This window comes from Chroicocephalus ridibundus, chromosome 6, assembly GCF_963924245.1.
Source record: "Chroicocephalus ridibundus chromosome 6, bChrRid1.1, whole genome shotgun sequence".
Taxonomy (NCBI): domain Eukaryota; kingdom Metazoa; phylum Chordata; class Aves; order Charadriiformes; family Laridae; genus Chroicocephalus; species Chroicocephalus ridibundus.
Window position 1 is genome coordinate 69,848,571 of NC_086289.1, and position 14,541 is coordinate 69,863,111.

The window sequence follows — 14,541 nt, forward strand, 5'->3', positions numbered from 1 at the left end:
TGTAGCTACAATGAAGTAGGTGGCACTATCTCTTGTGGTTCAGAGATACACAAGCTTGTTAACGTAACTCAATTAAAGCTTTGTGACTTGTCATCAACTTCACCTTGAGAGTAACTTTAAAGAAATGGAGGTCAGCTAGCCTTTATTTCATAGGGAGGTGATACAACTTACAGTTCCAAGATTTTGGATCCATTTCATTTAACACTCTTCTGACAATTCTGAGTGAAAAAACTGAATGCCAGTTAGGAAATTTCTGGTATATATATTGAAATAGCAAAAGAGACGCAGATTTTTGTTAACTAAGGTGTACTTGTCACCTTGCCAAGACATAGCACAGCCTGCAAACAGTGAATTTACCCACACCCAGCACGTTTTTTCGTTGTAGTTAAATATGTCAGGACCCTGGCTTGCGTTTGGACTCATTGGCAGCAGGTGGTTTTGACTTGCATATGCAATTTGCATAACTGTATTAGCTATATTTGTGTATATATGTATATTAGCTATATATAATTTTCACTTCTTATGTAATAAAAGAAGGACATTTCTGAAATGTGTTGGCCTTCAGGTCTTTCTTATCCAACAACAGCCATCACTGTAACTGATGCAAAGTAATTTCAAATTCCTTTGAAGATACAAAATCCTGTTGGGAAACTCCGAAATCGAGGCTTTTTACCAAGACATTGGCAACATTCAGTTTCTAAGGTGGTAAAACCAAATCAGTTGCCAAAAGAATTTAAAACAACAAAAAAAGTGATGTTAGAGTCCTTAAAATCTTGTAAAAAAAATATTTCTGAGTAACAAACTTCACTTGTTTCAATCACTTTGCAAAAGGATCCCAGCAATAGACACATTCTCATCATGAAAAGTATACATAACATTGAAAGTCCAGAGAAGAAATAACACGTCTCTATGTTTAAGTTGTGTCCGATTGGTGCAAGATGCATTCATCTTTTTTTTTTCTTTTTTTTTTTTTTCTTTTTTTTTCTTCATTCTCTTAGTCCCCAGTTAGCAAAGCAATTAGCTCTTTGAACATGGGCCTATATTCAAAGGCCATCATTCAGGTAGGTAGGTATGTAAATATTCATGCTGGACTTAACAGAACATCTTGAGGGCTGAAAGTTAAACAGAGCCATAGCCGACAGATTATGCTTTGCATCTCTATGTGTGAACATACAAACGGTCATGAGACACACATGCAAACTCAAACTATATCTGGGGCCTCAGCTTCTCTCTTTTTGATAGAACAATGCTTTCCAAGCCCTTTTGTGAGTCTGGCCTTCCAGTTTAAATTTCTGAAACATTCAAGAAAGTTCTTCCTACTTATTTTAACACTGAATTATGACAGTTGACCCACCAGAAGTGAACTCTGTCAGCTAATGATTGTCAAGTGGACAGGAGTGAACCAAGACTAATGATATTAGACAACGATTGCCAGATAAATGCATGGTGAGCAAAGATAAACAATGTCAGCTTGAAATGGTGACATGATGAAAGGCAAACAATAATGAACGATGTCAAACAGTGATTTCCAAAAAGATTAGGATGAGCAATGTCTCATTGTTCAACCAACACGTAAATGAAGATAAATGACACTAGACACTGATTAGTGAGCAAATGGACAAAACATGAATAAGATGTTGACGAGGCAAGATGAATTAAAAAAATTGAATATTTCAGTCTGGTTTATACCTAACATACAATACAGCATGACTATACACTACAGTATAGATTTTCTTCATCTATTTGTTCTGTAATTCTGGGATTATACAACCCAACATGGTATACATTCTTACATAAACAAATGATTTTCTATTTCACCTAAATGGCCTCTGCTTTCAAGACATTTTGTGCTCATTCTCTACCCCTGAAGACTTGTAATTCCAGTTCATTAACAAAAACAAAAACTCTGTGGTGCCCTTATGGATTTTCTGGGTTGAGTTTTCTTTCCAAACAAGTTACACAAGAGGAGCTAGTCAGTACTTTCAACATCCACTTTTTAGAAACAGTACCTGTAAAAAACTAAGAACTGTAGCTACGAGAGTAATGGCTGTGGAATACAAACAAACGACAACAGATCTTCTCTAAGACTTATGTAACAGAGTCTCTGCTAGTGATGTTCTCTGAAATGCTGCCCAAAAGAAGCACGGCAAGTCGATCTTTTCTCGTAGAAAGAGACTCCTGTTAAGGCTTGTAGCTGGACTATTTTGTATATGACATACATTAGAGGTGAATGATTCATAAAACGCATGCTTGCTTTGATGCGCATTAACTTGTTCCCTCTTGCACATAAGCTTTGAGAAAGATTATTTTATAGCTTTGTGGAGCACTACGCATCAGTGTGAGGGAGTCTTGGATGATCTTAAGGAAACTCACCAAATCTCACAATAGCAAACTTGGTAAGTGGTGATCAAATGAAAATGAATCAAATGAAAATTACATTTCAGAAGTAGCAATTCAGTAGCCATTGCCCTGAATCCTGAGTAGAACAGTGTACAAAAATACACAAATTCCTAGACACTCCAAAGTTCCATGTTTAGTCCACCAAGGACAGCAGGGTAGCACTATCAGAATACAGAAAAGGAGGCTAATTTCACCACACAGACACAGGCCTACAGTGGCATGACACAGAGCTCTAGCACCCTTGAAAAACAGTCACAACCAATTTTAGTAAGAAAGCACGGAAATAAATATTCACTAAAAGGAGATAAAGCAAGAGAGATAAGATCCAGCTCTTGGGCTGAAAAGGCACCAGAAGCGCGGCACTCTTCCGTCTTAACTTCAGTGCTGAAGGGTGCACTACAATTGAGAGACACTGAGAGGAAAGAAGTGATTTAAGTAATTCCTTCAATCAAGAAGATTGAGAGATCTATATTTTCTGCTGCCACGTCTCAGAAGAGCGAAGAGAGGACCTTTGCTTTAGCTAAGATTTACTTGACGCACTATTACAAGCACTAGTATTAATGTAAAGTATTCAAAAATTTTGTTCCAATCCTCGTGTGGTCTTCTGAATGGCATTTAACAGTCAAATCAGCAAGTGGAGCCAGGGAAGGATGCCATACAAAAAGTCTGACTGTGTTAGAAGTGCTGAGAAACCAGTTCCTCACCCTGGAAATGTTGATGTGCTTGAAAATATTCAGTAACAATGCAAAAGCTGAATTCCTCTTTCACAGCTGTGATGCCATGGTAGGTTTTCTTGTTCTTGTATTTTTTCATGCTAATGAGCTTCCAGGGGATGAGGAATCAGTTATACATCTTTCAGGTAGAAGGTCCAGAGCAGTAAAAATGAAATACAGGATTGTATAGAACCATAATTCTACTAAAGTTATCATAAATGGCTGAGAACAACATTTAAACAAATAATTATTTAAATGATAAATAAAAACAATATAAAAAATTCAGACTAAAACATGAAATCAAAATTTTACAAAGTAGGAGCAGAGGTTCAATGACGTTGAAGGTATGATTCTTCTTCAGTATCTAAGCTGTAGGCACCTACACCTAAAACAGCCATCCTAGCTCTGTGCCATAGTCAGTAGAGGAAAATAAGCTTGTCTGAGGCACATTAATTTCACATTGATGAGCCCTCTCCGTTAGTCAATGAAAGGAGCTCACAATGACCAGTTTACATGTAGATATCTAACTTTTAAATGTCCAGTGAAATAAATTTTCCATAAGGCCTTTGTCACTCAAGTATGGCAATTCTCAGCTCAACCTTTACAAAAATCTTAGTAAGAAGAAACCACAAAGCAAGTTAATGCTCCCATTTTCAGCAGTTTGAAAGTGGAGTTCACACTGCCTGCTTGGCTGAGCAGAGAGTCCCCAAAACTGTTGGCAGACAACTCCATGAAAGGGGTCGTGCATAGAGCATCAAATACTATTCCTAGTGAGAAGTTAATAAAAAGCATCCCAAATGCCAAGTAAAAGCTCCTTTCTGTGAACGGACAAATAACAATGTTTAAAATTCATCATTCAGTCAGTTAATTAAACTTTGGTAATACGATTGTAGTTTGAGACACTTGCTGAAAGACGAACTCTAGGTTCAATGCTGGCCGCCATGCTGGCCTTTAAGAGTTTCTAAACTGTCCTCAGTGTCCTAACTACAAAAAAAGACTTACTGTCCTCAATGTGCTGTCAAATGCCTTACCCACATCTCAAGAAAAAGAAAGTGCAGCTTTTAAAGAGTAAGTCGTAAATTCCTTTAATTCCAATGCAGTGCAAATCTTTCGTGATCACACATATTCCTTTGAGCATATTTCAGACCAAGTGGCCTTTCCTTTTCTGCTTCTTTACACAATATTTGTGGGTAGTCGCTTAAGAACGCTTGAATGAATCATGCTGAAATGCTTATGAATATCTTTTTTCCTCTTGATTATTTATGGTGAAAGCCTCTCTTTACTGAGATATTACAATTATCTGAGAAAAGCAGACATCTGTGAATCCAGTACACAAATTGCAGCTGCTTTTTTTTTTTTTTTAAAATTACTTTTCCCCCTACCTGTGCCCAACCCAGAATGGGGTAAAGATGCCAGTATCAGTCTGAGAACTTATGTGCAGTTGATGTAAGACATCCCTGTTTCAGTAAATTGAAAGTTTCCTTGGCAATTTAAATTAGCAAAGAATCTTCCTCTCATGAAGGATACCATTTATTTCTCCGTTGGAACAAAATAATCAGATGATTCCATGCTTACCACAGTTCAGGTTAAATCAAAGCGGCATGTTACTCTTCTATTTGTTTTAGTGTCTGGCCTTAGGAGGTGCCAAATGGCTACCGTAACTTGATTTGTTCTCTTGTGTTACTAAATCGAGATATTTTCTTAACTACAAGTTCATTTGCATTATTTATGGATATATAATTTCTAATTATTAGAAATCAGCACCCTTAAAAGTTGGAGTCAGATCTTTAGCTGTATCTTCAATGAAATAGATGTTTGCATCAGCTTCAGATATGATGCTATGTGGTGAATTTAATGCCTTTTCTTCTGATGGTGAGAGTAAAATAAGATAGCTTCGTTACACTGTGTATTGAAAAAGAAAAGCAGTGTGAAATTTCATCATCTATTTCTTCATAGCCTTTGATAACAAACTGAAATGTACTTCAGTGATGTGCTACTGTAACTCTGTGAAAAAGCTTTAATGATGGGGGGAATTAAAAATGGCTTTTAGAAATAAGGAACTTCAAAAATTCATTTATAGCACAGCAACTATAATTGGTACAAGTTTACAGGCTTATTTTACAGAAGTATGCTGAGTTGCCCATTACAGCTTGCTAAAGCAATATTTTCCAAAGCAACATTGCACCTCATTCTGGAAAATTCTTTAATTAATTTGAATGGTGAAGCACTGCAAAAATAAAAAACAAAAAACATGTTATGCAACATTTAGTTCCAGTGAGCCATACAGCAGCATAATTTTTACCAGTTTCTCTATGTTCCCATTGTGTTTAATTCTGTTACTTGTATTAGACTGCAGATGTCTCTGTCTTTTCCCCACAGCTAAGACTGTTCTCTCATATAGTGTAATGGCTACAATATCAGCCCCCAGATCTAAGACTATTCTCTTGTTACGGGAGGTCAATAAATATTTTTTTCATATTTCTATGGAACATTTACTTTCAAACACATACTATTGATGGAGGTGTTAATTCAAAACAGTCCTTTGAAAAGCAAGTAAGAAAGTGAGAAGTAAAATCTAACTTCAGAAAACGTGTAAAACTGTAGAGGAAAAAAAATGTCATTTTCAGAGAATTGTCTACAGATGACTGAAATTCTCCTCATTGATACGTGACAATATTGGACAGAACAGAACCTCATTGCTTTGTCTAAACACCAAAGCACAGTAGCCAAACTTTATAGGTTTGGGAGAAATCTACAAAGCCGGTCTGTGTTGTATCTCTTCCAACTTGGTGGTTTCAGACCAGCTTTTCTGCTCAGAGCACTTAAATGCGCTAGCATACAACTATATCTCCACTCACGAGATGTTTCTCCTGACAAAGGCACCCTGCCCTCAGACTTCAAGCAACTGCTAAAATAGCAGTAATAACAAAAATTCTTTTGCTTATCACATTTTAACAAGTAACTAAATAAATACTGGATGCTGCAGGAAAAGGAAAAGGTTTAAAGTCTGCATACAAATGCAATCACCATGATCATAAATTTCTCAGCTTTGTCTACGGGTTCCAAGCATTTTTCAACCTTTTGCCACCAGAAACTATTTTTTAAAAAGAGATACTACTGATATCTATGCCAAGTACAAGATGCCATTCTGTCAGACTCTAGAAGGATTCATTCTTTCCACTCAATGCTATGAGTGGCATATGGGAATAGATGTTTATTCAGAGTGAACAGAGGAAAGAAGTAATAAGTTTATCAGCAGCTGACAAAGCACACATACTGAGATGATTAATATGCATTTGAGTGTGAACTGCTCTTTTTGCCATTAAAACTTCTATTACTTAAATCACATCTTTCATCACAGTCTTCTAATTGCACTACAGTTTGTGATCATTTAATTATCTGTGTCTTCTTTTTCAAGATAGCGTCTTGAAAAAATATATATCAGATTATTTCTTCACTTTTAAGTGTAACATAGGAAAATGGGTTTCTTCTTCTGGGTTTTTTCTTCTGGAGAAAACCATTTTCTTCTTGGCCACTTTGGCCAAAAGCAAGTTAATAAATGCAGAACATTCTCAGTTTTTCATTTGAAAAGTTACATAGGTAGACATAATAATTATAAACTCCTGTTGCAGATCAAGGTTTGGAGGATAAACTTACAACAGTTTCATTTAAAATTCTGTGTGTTCTCGTCATACATTTTAAGCACCTGAATATTTGCATTTCTGATTTTACTGGCGCAGCCTTAATACGAGAGATGTATCCTTGCTCGGTATAAACTGGATGAGGCTCTGACCGTACATTTTTTGTTGATTCTGCAGGTAACTGAAGAGAGAAAAAAGGAAATAGATATCAAAAAAAGAAGAAAAGTGTGACCATTGTACTGTGGCTCACATTGTGACAGACTTCAACTCACCTTTTAAGGGGTCATCTCTTCTTAAAGTGAGTGACATGGAGAGGGGTTTCCTTTTTTAAATCTTGTTTGTCCTGCTCCCAGAGAGATGTTCAGGACTTTTGGGTTTTGTCAGGCCTGTTTTGAAAGAAAAACAAGCGAAAAAACAGTTGAGTATACAATATGCTATATTTTATAATAGGTTTGTTTATGCTCATTCAGATGAATAATGATTTGCTGCTTTATTAAACGTCATCTGTTTAGTATAGAATTGCACTAAAGAAAATGTAAACATCTTGGGAAATCAAGATCTATCAAAATGGCAATTTTTCCAATTAACATGTAATATAGTTCTTCAAATGGGATAATTATGCATATATTGTTTTCTGTCTTTTATGCGTCTGTGTTTATTTATACAAAAACCCCAACGAAATACAAGAAAAATACCTTGCAATGTGATTAAATGAAAAATATCTCAAAATGAAATTAGTGATAACAATTTTCTTTTTACCTGTGAACTCTTTTTTATATACTCAACGCATCTTAACAATATTTGGTACCATATTTGGTTGCAGATCAAGCGATTTGTCTGCCACGCTGTGTGTAGAGCACCAGACCTGATGGATCGGTTTCTGAGATAAGCAGGAAAAAAGCTGTCTCTGATAAAGATACACGTACCACTGAATAAAATAATATGATATAAATATAAGCTGATAAATATAATTCCTAAGAGCATAATACATTTTCTTCACCTTGGTAAATATTAAATGCATGTAAATATGAAGCATTCTTCCAGACAATTTTATTCTTCTTACAGCACCATCAGTGGTTGCACGTCTATAATTACAGTATTCTTTGAAATATTTTTACAATGATAAAAAAGGATGATATTTCATTAAAGAGGTAATTAACAAGCAGCAGTACCTTAAATATCCTTCTTTATGTGGGGTTACAGATGTTATATATATTCATTTCAGTCTGCTCTAACAGCAAGTCTGCATCTGATGGTTATGCCAGTCATAATTGAGACTCTTTCCCATTACACTCTTAATATCTCACCAGATGGTTTGCTTTGAGAATAAGAGGTATCAGCTTTATATCACAAGAAAACATTATCTGTGCCACTGTACTCTTTATGTTTCTTCCCTACCTGCTGTTATTCTCCAATTTTCTTTTATTTTTTTTACAAGGGTATTTTTTCATCCCTTTTTTTTTCCTTTTCAAAGAAAAGGAAGGATTAACTTAAACACAAAACCCCAAGTATTAACGTAAAAGCATTATAGAAACCAGAAACATAATGACTGGAATCTGAATGCTAAACATAGGAAAGTATCCTAACTCATAATAATAATATATTGCTGTAACTATGTATTAACATGTATTTATAGATCAACTTTCTACTATAACATCATAAATGTAGAGAATCATTACCACTCACCTAAGGTCATTAGAAGCCAGTTGCTTATGTTACTTCTACCACTGCTTTGAAGCCACTGATACAATCTCAATGTAGTAAGTCAGATGAAGAAATCAATGTCAGTCTTGCTGTTGAGCTATTAAGTCTTCAGATTTTATTTTGAATAAGAGCAGGGCCAGAGAAGGGCAATAGAGCTGGTGAAGGGTCCGGAGAGTAAGTCTGATGAGGAGCGGCTGAGGGAGCTGGAATTGTTTAGCCTGGAGAAAAGGAGGCTGAGGGGAGACCTTATCGCTCCCTACAACTACCTGAAATTAGGGTGTAGAGAGGTGAGGATTGGTCTCCTCCCAAGTAACAGGCGATAGGACAAGAGCAAATGGCCTCAAGTTGCGCCAGAGGAGGTTTAGACTGGATATTAGGAAAAATATTTACACTAAAAGGGTTATTAAGCATTGGAACAGGCTGCCCAGGGAAGTGGTTGAGTCACCATCCCTGGGGGTATTTAAAAGACGGGTAGACATAGCGCTTAGAGGTATAGTTTAGTGATGGTTTTTCTCAGTTAGGCTGGTGGTTGGACTAGATGATCTGAAAGGTGCCTTCCAACCTCAGTAATTCTATGATTCTAAGATAATATTCACTCAAATTAACTATCTTTTTTTTCCTTTTGGACAAATTAAAAACATCATCTATGCATAAGCCACGGCAAAATCCAGCCCATGAAACACTAACATGGAATAGTATCGAGTAAGGGAAGTGGTTCGTGTACTTGAGTGGCTCTGGAGGCCTGATCTCAGCCTTAGAGCTCCTGTGTTCTTGTGCCCAGTACACAGGCTGGAAAAAAGGACGCTCATTGTTCAAGAGCAAAAATTCTCGGCATCTTATGCTTCATCATATTTGCATTTAAATGAGAAAAGGTTTAATAAGATATGCACAGTTGTTCTGAAGGAACAGGTGGGAAGCCAACCATATTTTCCTTTTAAATTGTATGGAAAATCATTTTACTTAATTACACAATTATCTCAACCAGCATTTTTTCACTGACAAAAAGGAACACAGAAATGTATCAATTAACAAACTGATGAGATGAATGGTTCGTTTGTTTGGCATCTTATTTATCAGAATGGCCAGTCATTGGGGCATTTCAGGCAGACATACAAAACACGCTGCAGTATACAGGTGTTGAACAATTTTCCCATTGGAAAGGTTTCCTCCGCTCCCTCACACAGAATACATTGTGTGCTATCCAGAACTGCCATTTCAAACACTCGTTGGCTCTATGCCTGCGCTCAGTTGTTCATAACTGTTAGCTATTCAACACTTCAAAAAGCTAGCTCAGCACACGTTAGGCTTCTGAACTATTCCCACGCAGATGCATTACATTTGAGAACTGGGGAAAGAAACAACCGCAACCCTCATTTCTTATATTGCTGCTCCCCGCAGGAGGGAAATTTACATTTCCAATGTATTTCTAACCTCTTATAGTCTACTCTTTATTAATTCTTACACTGTCTAGGAGAACACAGTTTTTGACATATTTCCTAAATCGCATATGCGTTAACATTTTAGTTCAAGATAGGTTAGAGAATGACTGTTTTAACAGTGTAACTGGTTGAGAGAGGGGTGGCTTGCTTAAAATGGATAGAGAATAAAGTTACTATTTAGTGTTAGCTGAAAGGGTAGGACTCCTGTTTTCAGCTTAATTTTGTCAACACATATTCATTTTTGTTATGGTTATTTACATACAAGTCCAGATTAGTTCTTAAATACTTATTAGACAGTAGGAACAAAACACGGAGGAGACCTTAAAGAGGAAAAGCACTGTGACGCAGAAGGCTGCTTGTGTATTTTTATTTTTAAATCCACCCAAACAAATGTTACCCTTCCTGCTGACATTTTAATCCTTTTCTCCTGCTCCTGTAGCTAAAAATTGAAGGTAGGTCATGCCGCAGTATTACCTGTGGTGGATTCTCCATCATAGTTGGAAAAGCAAATTGAATTTAATTAAAAACAAACAACCGTATGATATGAGGCTTTCTTCAATGCAAAATTAACACTGAAGTCACAGAAGCAATAAACAGGACAGAACCCTTAACAGAGAAGTTGACAGAACTCCAAAAGTTGCAGATGCTCATTTCCAGGTAAAAACTTGAAATTAAACTTTCCAGACACTCTATTTCCACAGCCTACAGGGTTGAACTTTACATATGAAGCAGTCATGGCTGATATGAAACCTCACTAAATGATTCCAGTCATCTGGGAACTGACTGATTACAGTCATCTGGATATTTACAATCATCCATTGCATTCGTTTTTCCAAGGCTGGGCTTAAGAATATGGAGCAATATAATATTAGTCACCACTTTATCTGAGCCTATGGATTCAGGACACAAAGAAATTGTCCTGAAATTCCATCCATTCTTTAAAAATGTGCTGGATCAAAATATATCAGTTGTCCTGGGTACGCACATTTTAATATTTGCTAGTTCAAAGATGCATGTCACACAACATAACCATGACAAATCAGTGCTGATGTGAGAGTGCCAATTACTTTTTTTTTTTAAATAACAAGAGGTTTATACGTATACATACACACACACATATGTACATATATTACATAGGCAATGTGCTATGTATTCTTGTCACATGGCAGGATGGGAGAAGATTTATTACTTAATATTATAGAGAAGACAGATTACTAATAGATGATTTTTTAATAAATTCCGTCACTTGCCTAATGAAGACAATCTAACTCTATATTATGTGAAATGCAGCACCTGCATTTTCTCTAAATTCTTTTGAGATTTACAATGACTCCATAACTTTTAAAATCTTCCAGAGCTATACCAAGCCTTTTGACACATAATGGGTTGCAAAACAACACTTCACTCTGAAATCTTGTAACATCCTCTTTAATTTTGCTACTGGTTTCTCTGCAACAAGATACTTTGGCTTCAATATATTTTGCATAATATAAACACCTGCATATACTATGACTGCAAGAAGAAGTAGTTAATTATATCATAAGAGTTGCAGGTTCTTAGTTTGGATTTACTCTGAGAAGCAAAGCCAAGTCCCAGTTGCAGCCTGTCAGCTTTCCTTTGAATTGCCACAATAATTAATATCCTTTTCATCTCAAAGTATGTCACCAAAATGGGACAGGTGGTTTAAATGGTTACTAAAAAATGCTAAATATCTCTGGCAATGGTGCCCTAATGTGACTACAATGATGGCCTTTCCCTTGAAAAATAAACAGTCAAAAGCCTAGTTTAGTTACTTTAAATGCAGTTCTACTGGTTTGTCTATACTTTCATGTATATAGGGGTGGGTTTATGTTTATATATCTGTGCAAACAACAGGGATGATTACTGAGTGTAAAGAAACAAAGGAAAAGATGACTCAACATTTCGAGAATGCCAAGGACCTAAATTTCAAGCTCTGAGTCATAGCTCATTGTTCATCATAGAGCTGTTCAGCACAGACCCTCTTCTGATCTTGTAGGTTAAAAAATGTCAAAAAATGCATCTCTGTTCAGAATAATGCAACACAGAGTGAAGCAAGGGGGGGAAAAAAAGCCACTGGAATCCTGAATGCTAGCACTAGCTCTGAAAGCAAATTTCATAATGTCACCAACTCTTACTTCCATGTGGTGTTGGTGATCTGAGGACCACAGAACTTAAATTAGCTGCAAAGTAATACCAAAGTTTTTCGTTAATACAAGCAAAGCTGCTGTGCCACCTGGTGAACATTTTCATATGCAAGAGTCTCTTTTGCTGTATCTGTCAATATAAAAGACTAATTCAAGTACTCTTGGAGACTTTTGTTGATGCTTACATTAAGACATGTGAATAGTTGCAATCAGTAACGAGAGAGAGAAACTCCTATTGCTACAGAGTGCTGGTCTTTTGTCAGTACATAACTAATGTGCTCATTATTTTCCAAAGATGTGTGTTTTAAATTTAGAGAAACTGAAGAAGCATTATTTGTGGCATATGGCAAATAATCTACAGGGATAACACATGTAATAAAAATTTCACCTCGTTTTCAGCTCATGAATTGACCACAATCGATCATGACTGATGATCAAATTACAATTAGATGATCAAACTTGATCATCTAAATGTATTAATTTTCAATACTTTTTCACTGAACACCAAATAATCCTTGGCCCATCAGCTGTATGAATCAATCTGTTGAAAGGATTTATTAACACTCTGGTATTAAATGCTATTCCAAGTGTTAAACCACAGCTATCAGACACAAAGCACATAAGATGGGTTATTCTCTCGGCAGATAAACATCAACCCTTAGAATCAAATATCCAGAACAAAGTCTTCATTACATATCTGAAATATACGCTCTGGAAATATGTCGTGACAAGTACTTAAAAATAGTTTTGGCCCAGACCTTTGCCAACAGACACCATATTTATGAAACTGATCACAAAAAGTCATTAATTTAATCAAATTAAATTCATGTCAAAATTACCACAAAGCTAGATGGGACAGAGACAGGCTTGGCCTAATGCTCATTGTGCTTCTCCAGGAAAGAGACAGAGAAAAATACAGAAATGTGGGAATCTCAAGTCTCAATAATCTTATCTATAGGATGTAAAAATTGCTTAGTGACTATTTACCATATGTCCTCATCACATCTTTTTTTATCTAATAGAAAAAGCACCTTTTAAAGTTAAGAAAGTCTGGGGCTCATATCAAGTCTTGATTCACATTTCATGCTCTAGAAAACCTTCCTTCCCAGAAGACTGAAGAAAATATTTTCAGAATTGTAGAGAAGCTCAATGTTTAAAGTACACCTTGCCCCAATATCTACAACGGATTTGAATCTCTCAAATTGTTCTGTTATCTTGAATTCAGTTCAGGGAAAGTAATTTTCTCCACAGATTGTCTCACTAGTTTTTGTTGATTCAGTCGTCATACTGATCCTCTTTTTAGAATTGGTTAATTTATATTTTCTATTGTCTTCTGCGTAATTTCAAGTGTTGGACCTGTCCCTGCTTATTTATTGTTTTCATACTGAAGGCAGGCGCTTTTCTGTATAACTTCTGCATAAGAATATAACTAAATTAACCCCTTTATATAGAGGTCTCAATTATTTGGGCAGGATATTGTGTTTTCTGATAGAAAGCAGTACCAGATTTTGAACACCATATTGAACTTTTTGAATAATCCAGAAATGTATTTCCTACAGTACTTTCACTAGGTGAATAACAGCAATATAAGTGAGTTATAGTTTTCAACTTAGCTCCCTTTAGAAGTCGATTTTCGTAGACTAACCAAATAATATTTATTCACAAGAACATAAATCTTTTTTTGGCATAGATATAAAGATTACATATGATAGCAAGTATGCTATTAGCCATTATATGTTTACGCAGGCTTTCAGTTTGGTATCTAAGGCATCAGTCCTTTATAGAAAGGAAGTTAATTAAAGTTCAAAACTTTATGTCGGAAAGTAAATATACATTTTCCTTTCCTAGAAATTAAAAGTTTCTGGATGAAAAAATTTGTCTTTGCTAAGAAGGCAAACTGAAGGCCTTATGTGGATAACATAGAGGAATTTTCTGTATTTTTCTTTTGGCTTCTTCTTCAGAAAATGCTGTCTCTTCCTCAGCTGCCAAGGGTTCTTGACAATTTGGATATCTCAAGTTTGTCTTTGATCACATTTACAAACTTGGTGGGATAGAAAGCTATGGGCATGAGTCAGCAAGCTACAAAGTATTATTGACAATTCCCAGGTGGGCAAGTTTGTATAAAAACTGTCAATCCTCTTCTGCTTACTCTTTATGCGATATATATCCTTCATATTATCAAGAATAAGGTTAGATTATTCTGTCTGAAAGAGTCTCATTAACTAGCAACTCATTTGCTGCCACCGGTACCATTTCTAGGGACTGACGTTCTAAACTTTGGGGACTGATTCTGACCATTCACCAGTTTTACACCAGGTTCAGCCAAACTGCCTTCCCTGAGATAACTGCCTTCCATCCAGATATTGATTTGGATGGAAAATGAGAGCAGACACTAGCAGATGTCATTGGGGTATGCTCCTTTCTAGAGGATGTAAGCTACTTTTCACACAGCCCGTATCTTTCAGGATTTTATAAATCA

The 14,541-nt window shown here is 36.0% G+C and overlaps 1 long non-coding RNA gene across 1 annotated transcript in view; it reads right to left on the reverse strand.

The window, feature by feature from the left end:
- Positions 1–5,136: 5,136 nt before the first annotated feature.
- The window catches only part of LOC134517356 (uncharacterized), a 30,753-nt gene continuing 21,348 nt past the window's right edge, over positions 5,137–14,541 (reverse strand). Inside the window, exons 4-5 of the long non-coding RNA XR_010071603.1 lie at positions 7,027–7,140; positions 5,137–6,935 (exon numbers count right to left, since the gene is read on the reverse strand). This is a non-coding gene — a long non-coding RNA (uncharacterized LOC134517356). The remainder of the gene's footprint in view (positions 6,936–7,026; positions 7,141–14,541) is intronic.